The sequence below is a fragment of the Branchiostoma lanceolatum genome, chromosome 15 (assembly GCF_035083965.1).
Source record: "Branchiostoma lanceolatum isolate klBraLanc5 chromosome 15, klBraLanc5.hap2, whole genome shotgun sequence".
NCBI lineage: Eukaryota > Metazoa > Chordata > Leptocardii > Amphioxiformes > Branchiostomatidae > Branchiostoma > Branchiostoma lanceolatum.
The window spans coordinates 14,500,752-14,508,577 of NC_089736.1; the positions used below are offsets into that span (position 1 = coordinate 14,500,752).

A 7,826-nucleotide genomic window follows, 5' to 3' on the forward strand; every position below is an offset into this window, starting at 1 on the left:
CCGCTGTTCTAAGGTAAGAATAGTAACTTATATACTGCATGCAGCAGCCTGTAACATACGGCGGCAAATTTTCTGTTGATCATCATATCTTTTACTAACCCATCAACGCAGTTGTTGCTTTTATGAAAGCCTTAATATTTTATTTGCGTTTTTGGCCATTTTAAACAAACATGTATATTTCGGGCTCCCGTTCCCTGTTATTATAACTATATAACCTGAAATACCGTATAAAGGTGCATTAAATATATGCCCACAGGACTTTAGTCACAGTTTTAATAACCACCACGTTAAAATGACTCATTCCTGGGACTTTGGGCCTATTTTCAGACCAAAAAAGGGCCAAAAGCCCTATTCCCGTTTCACTCACTATCTAAGGTTCTTCCTGTTCCATCTGCCATTGGCCGATTGTTCCATTTGGGTTACCTGAGGTCACGTGGTAGGGAAATGTGCGCAATGAACGACACGTTTAAATTATATAGCTTAGATAATTAGAAAACGTCCAACCTTTCAATAGACCCCTTTCCAAATACCGCGGCCATTTTGAATCTAGCGCTAGATTCAAAATGGCCGCGGTATTTGGAAAGCGGTCTATTTGGGACCGTGACAAAATTCATACCATTGTAAAGGGTAATAAAAAAGCTTTTCAATATTGCAATGATAAAGTAACAAGAGAAAATAATAAAATCTAAGGTTTCAAACGTTTTGTGTTATGCTTAGATTAGCTTTATTTAATGAAAAAAATGCAGTATGGTTAACTAAACTGTAATTCGCCATGCGTAGTTTCGGAAGATCATATAATGCAAGGAAAATATATTTCTATGGTTCTAAACTACATTTGAAGATACCACTTGTTTTAAATGTATCTATTTTACCAGATACGACAGTCCTGCTGTACGTTACAACTCTGCAATATTGCTAGGTTACACTGCTGGAGGTAAGAGTTGTGTTTTTTATTTTTATTATTCATTGTCATGACCAGAAACAAGTAGCTTAACTGATTCCTCTCTTTGCCCCTGATTGTATAATGAGTTGTTAAGATAAAGACATCGAAATTATAATGTTGTGGACCCCCTAACGGACGTCTTTGGTACTGCAGCAGAAACCTTTTTGTCATGATGGTGTTCTACACAAGCTATGGTCAAGATTTATTTCCTAGATAGCTCTTGTGGACGAAAAGAGGTGACATACGTTTGGGCCCTCTAGCAGCTTTCTTTGAAACCCCAGGGGGCATTTTTCCTTGTTGATAGATGTCAACGTAATGGTATGTTAGTCAAGAAACTTGTTGTTTTTTTTGATAATGAGGGCAATCTAATTTCACCTGACGTTCCTAATGACGAGAACTTCATTCTCATTACATATATAACTTGGTTCAGATGAACATTAATGGCTATGAATGTAAATCATTACCTATAAGTTTGTATTCGTACCAGTGTCGCGAATGAGTTCGATAAAAGTCTGATATCATCAACCATAGATTATGTTTCATCCTTAAACATCATTTACACATCGTTTCATGATTACTGTCGAAATGTTTTCTGATAAAGAGTATTTGAAGAATATGTGATTTCGGAAGAGGAGATCATGAATTCATATTAACTATGCTAATACACATAAGGTATGTGTTTTTATTAGCTCTAATTTCTTAATTTTGTAGAAACTGTCAAGACTCTTACTGATGTAGTTGGGCGCACAGATTTATCACTGTCTGAGTTCCTATTGCACCATGTCTTCGCCTGTTGTGCTACATTGGTGACTTGCGTGAGTTGTTTTGTTTGTTTGCCAGTATGATACTTGAGATAGTTATCCGCATCTAAAAAAATGACGAAATCACTTTCATGTGCTCTGGCCCGTACGTAATAATTCATTGGTTCTGGCAATACATATATTGGCCGAATGAAGCAATTTTCAATTTCAATTTTATTTATTTTACCAGGGGACATCTCAGATCCACAGATCTGCTTTTCAGATGACCCTGGGCACAAACATTAAAAATACAATCAGATACAAATATACAGATAACGTTACAGACATATATCACAGTAGTTCAACTTATCCCAGTCAGTTCTTAGTTACAGTCCCGCTACAGTCTGTTTCTTAAAGCTACCGTACATTTCTTTCGAAAATAATGCGATAAATACAATATTTTCCATGTCTAAATAGAAAGAAATCCAAGTTGCGTGTGAAGTAACTTTCAACAATCGAGTTTGTGTAGGTGCGTGAGTGACATTAGCGATTAGTCGGAAAATTACACTATGATGTTCCAAATATTTAGTATTTGTATTTTGCTAACATGTTTGTGCTATATTTTCTTATGGCAATGGATGTTATGGCAAATGAAACAATAGATTTGATTCCAAGATTACAAGTATGTATGGACTAACAAAGATCTCTCCTGAAGGTCTACCCGTGTTTACCTGTCTATGCAAACATCGGCTTCGCTACTGAGTGTTCCACCATTTTTTTGAATATAAGGTACCGACCCATGTGATAAGAATGTGCTTTCTTAGAACTATACAATTTCTACTTATCTTTATTACTTTGACAACCGTAATGAGTTTTGATAAGAATCACATAGAGATAACGATATCTGTCTTCTATATAAAGGAATCCCAGGCGTCACTATGAAATGACTGGTTATCATAATATTTTCATTATTAGACTGTTGCTGAAAGAATTCGGTTTCGAGAAATCCTCCGCGATAAACAGGTGCAACAACTGGGTCTTCTTCCTGGTCTTCTCCTACGTGCGAGTATGGCTTGCTGTAGTCAGGATTTAGTAAGTACAATGAGCTTGTTCTGATAGTGGCATTAGACACGGATTCTTCTAAAGTAATTTATATAAATAAAAAAGGAAGATAGGAACATGACTTTTGTTATGGGGCTGGGGTTATATCAAGTCTATCGAACAGCTTGCAATAGCATGTTGAGTTATCTACACGTACTTTAATTATTTTAATCATTATTATACCTGCTATTTCTTACCACTGCGTATACCTGCTATAGCATACCACTGCGAATACAATTTTAAACATTGTGAGTAATGTACATGTGATAAATACCAGATTTGTTATACAGCTAAGAAAATGTAATCAGAGTTATCTGGAATTTATACGTCCTGGTCATTACTATAAGTTTATTTGTCGATATAATGTATTCTTTTTCTAAAGGACACCGTTCTTGACTCTGTGTGTACATGTGAAAGTCAACGGCATTAAGCATCGCATGAATTACATACTTGGCCGCCATGTTACTTTAAAATCAGTTGCAATTAACTAGATAAACCCCATCTTTAATGAAGCAAGCAGGGGCAAGGCTATCTTCTAACCTTGTCGCTTTTTATGTTGACAGCATACCCTTTACAACTTTGCTCCTGACGAAAGAGTTCTACGCCCTGGAGGTTCCAGTCGTGGTGACGTTTGGCTTCTGTCTCCAATTCTTTGTCTTCATCAACTTAAACTGGTACAGGCGGCTGTGCAGAAGGTTTACAAGCAATGATTTAGGATACGGAAATGATGGATAACGAGGGCAACTTTGTACGCTGCTCTGGTGTGACCAGCAATTACACCAGGGTTTTTGCAATATGTAAAAAAAAGAAGCTAACAAAGATCTAGATTCACTTCAAAATTATAATTTTACTTCTCAATTAATAGATTTATAAAAAGGTTTGTTGTTGTATGCACTCTGTGGCTACATTTGTGATAGATTTTCTAAGTTTTCAATTCTTGTCCACCATTTGTTATCCAAATGTAAAGGCGCTGGCATTGGTGTAATGTTAATGTTGTAAAGAGAAGTAAAGAATAAAAGAGCTGCATTTTCCCTGGTAACTGTACTGCATCCGTTTTATGTTAGATGCCATGGCCACTTTGCATTATAAAAAACGGCTGGAGATAGGGAATTGTACTGTTCAAGGTCGTTATTGATCAGTTACTGTTATAGCAGATTAAAGGAAAAGTTTATTCAATTAAGTAAATCATTTTGCGCAACTTGACCTTGACTTACACGTTTACATAATAAATGCTTGGTCAAGAACAATCGCAATATTGACATTCCTATCAATTAAAACTTAGACAAATTATGCAGCTATTGCATCAATTATGCAAATAAGGAATTTATTTGTATAATTGGTATCTGTTGATGCTCCACTTGCCATTAAGTACATATGTTACATGTATTTGAGTCTTATAATGGAAACACTGCAATTATAGACTTTCTCATTAGTTATGCAAATTAAATCTTTATTAGCATAATTTTCAGTTCATTATGTATATCTCTGTCTAACTACCTTTTGTTGCTAAATATCATGGCAATCCGTCGTTCGTTCCTTTGATCAGTTATTCTCCTTAGAATATTTTCACATTCCAGGGCAACCTGCTATGGGGCCCAAACCTACACCACGTCTTCATTACATCACAAGCTATCTGTCACCAAATAATCAAGACCACAGCACGTCCAGGTCAAAAGATACGAAGATTGAATTTCTGCTCCAGTACCAAGGTAACATACCAGGGGGCCCAAAATCGACCTTGAATTTCGGCTTCTCTACTCTGTGCAGCTTACGACCATCGGCTACGTAAACCACATACCTGCACATTTGAAAACAATGTAAGACACCTAGGGAACAGGGTCCCCTAGGCCGTTACCGGCCGCCCAGGGCCGACGATAAACCAACATGCCTTTGTAATCGTAAAACTACAGCGAACCCACAAAAAATTCCGACAAACACCGAAAACTAGCAAAACATTAAAGAAAGTCCATATAAATAGCAACTACTCGTGTAAAACTAGTCACGTTGGTCTCGTTGCTATGGATCTGTGGGCGTTGTTATGCAAAAGTTTCCCGCCCACAAGCGGGGGTGCCATGAGCCGGGCGGTGTAAAATAACAGCAACACAAATTTTGCTCAAAATAACGCATGATCTGATTATCGCACTAAGAAAAAAAAAATATGTGCACATGCAAACTACATTAGTTCGCTTCGAAAATCTGTATAATATACGAGTTGACCGCGAACACGGCGCTTCAAATTATCCGCCTTTGATGCGTGTATGTATAGGTTCTTTTCGGTCATTGAACTTTGAACCTATCGACTTTTTGGTCTAATTTACGTAGCAAACATTAGTTTTATACATACTTCAGACTTTGGGAACTAAAGCCCCGCCGTGTAGTTTACTGGCTCCGCTATGTTTTCTTGCCCTTTCTCGCGTGAACCCTGCACGGCCCAACGGAACACTTTGTGGCTACCGGGCTATTTTCGTGAACAACTGGGCCCTAATTTGTTTTTTTTTTCAATTCGGAGTTAAAATCAACCCGGGGCACGGTAACAAATAGTCGCCGTAAGCTCACCAGCAGTTCACCGTGACAAATTTGTGACTTCGGGCCTACGGGCACCGGTGCAAATGTGACCGAAGCATAAGAAATTGCAGACATTGACGTGGCCTGTCTTGGGTAGACCAGTTTGAACGCTCGCTCAGTCATGATGGTCTGCTAAATATTTCAGTGTTTACACAGTGCCAGTATCTGTCGCTATTTTTTAATCAAGCGCCCCGACCTTTATTGGCACCACTGATGGGTGGACATGCTTTTAAATTGATCAAATTTCTTCTGTATGATACACTTTATCATTTTCACAACGAAAGAGAGAGTGACTTATTACTGACATCTAAGAAGTTTAACCTCGAATATAACTTATCATTACTTGCTGGTTCTAGTCCTATGACGATGGAAAGAAATTGTGTACTCGTCTTTTAGTTGAAAGGCTAGCGTTTCAGCGCATAGGCCGTGCCGATAAATTTTGGTGAGCTTGATTAAAAAATGGCGACAGGTACATAAATAAAACGGCTGTTATTAATGAGTTTCGTTCGTTTTTGCTTACTGCTTCAAGCATTTTTTGGTTAATGGAAGGACCAGCTAAAGCTCTAATTGCCATAAGGCTAAAAGTAGTATTAGTATAAGTTTATGATTTTTTTTGTGTTGCCACGGCAACGAGTTTCTGACAGGCATATTTTACTCTACCACATTTGCTTTCCTACATTATTAAGATTCTATGTTATCTAATGTAACTTTCATGATTAAATATTCATAAATTATGCTAATTTGATGACGTCATCGGCCAAAATTCAAGATGGTGGACAATATAATAAGTTTAGGTGTAAACAGGCTTTTCCCCTTTCAAATTCCTCCATACCTGCTATATTTTCATATATTAAAATCAACGTATTTAGTCTATTCTTATTGTGTTTTGGGGTCTGAAGTAGCAAAAATGGTATTTTCCTAAAAATTCAAGATTGCGTATCGAAGATGGCGGATCCAAGGGGATGGCTGAAGGCATATGACGTCATTCTATGACGTCAACGCAGTTGGCAACAGAGGTCTTGTCAGACTTCATTATCAAAGAAATACCCTTTTCGTTAAATGATCGCTGAAGACCATCAGGTATAACAAGAATTCCCTATTAAGACTATTGAGGCAAAAAATAACATTTATGACGTCATAATTACGTCATACAACATCATAACGGTACCAATTTTCTTTAGCAATTACAAGATTTATATATATATATATATATCACTCTCTGCAAATGTGGTGATTATAGCACATACTGTTCTAAAGTTATGAGGGAAGGAAGTCTAAAAAAAGCCCGGGCTAGATGGGGTTAACACAACATAAGCCTGTAAAATGCCATCTTTCTATTTGCAACACCTCACATTTTCCTGTAAGACCAGCTTTGTTCACTTAGAAATGGTCAATCTGAATTTTTCTTTTAAAGTTTTTCTTTCAAAATGAGCTTTGCTTGCCTAACAAATATCTAGACTAAACATGCTTTTAGTTGCAGGTTCTTTAACATGCTCGAAGTGTGGTTCCTCTTCAACAACGGGGCCTCAATTCAACATCCCAAGCCGAACCCATGTTCACCAAGCAAAATGACTGAAGATGATAAAGATACTTATCATATTTTAGCAGGCACTTTAAGAAGTTACATGGAGTGAGGAAAGTCGTGATAAATTCGTTTCTAAAAAAGCACACCATCGGGGCATGCCAGGGGATCGATCACAGGACCTCTTGGCTCTGGGCCAAACTATCTATGACCATTACGCCACTCACTCACTCACTCTCTCCCATAGCTTAGTCAGCCGTCGGGGCAGCATGGCTCTCAGTGAAATCTCTCCACTGCTGGCGGTCTTCCGCCAGTCTGGTCATCTGGTTGGCTGGGAATAATTACGCCACACGATGCCATTACATATATTTCTTTAGTTCCTTTATCGCTTTATCAAACCAAAATGTGCTGGTGTGTTAAACAGTTGATGTGTTGGTTCATTAATTGCTCGGTTGGTTGGCCGAGGCATAAAATTTAAAGCTCGAGAATAGGATTATGTGACTTGAGTAAATTTAGCTACCATTGTATAAAAAAACAGTCTCTTTAGTGAGTTTTGTAAGATTTTTAATTGTTAAATCTGCATGCACGAGATTTACTGTCACTATCCTCAAGGAAACAAAAAAGATGCTTTTAGAATTAAATAAACATAATTGTTTATATAGTGAATAGCATTTTAAACTGCCCATAGTTTTAACATCGATGTCTGGACATTAGTGATAAGATATTGCTGACTTATCAGCCATAATTCATTGCGTAATAGTGTAAGTTACCAAACCCAAATATGCATAGTTTGATATAAAAATGCCACAATTTAGTTATTGTTACTGCTGGGAACTTCATATTTTGTACAACGTAGCATGAATTAATCTGTAAAAGGTGAACTTACGATGCATAGATTGTGTAAATGTATCTATGACTGTTTAAAGGCCATTTGAATAAGATCTAAAAAATCATT

The 7,826-nt window shown here is 37.2% G+C and overlaps 1 long non-coding RNA gene across 1 annotated transcript; it reads left to right on the forward strand.

Moving 5' to 3' along the window:
• The first annotated feature begins 2,658 nt into the window (after positions 1–2,658).
• Positions 2,659–3,814, forward strand: LOC136420524 (uncharacterized). Its single transcript, XR_010753243.1, has 2 exons — positions 2,659–2,775; positions 3,348–3,814. It is a non-coding gene; the product is annotated as an uncharacterized lncRNA (long non-coding RNA).
• The last annotated feature ends 4,012 nt before the right edge of the window (positions 3,815–7,826 follow it).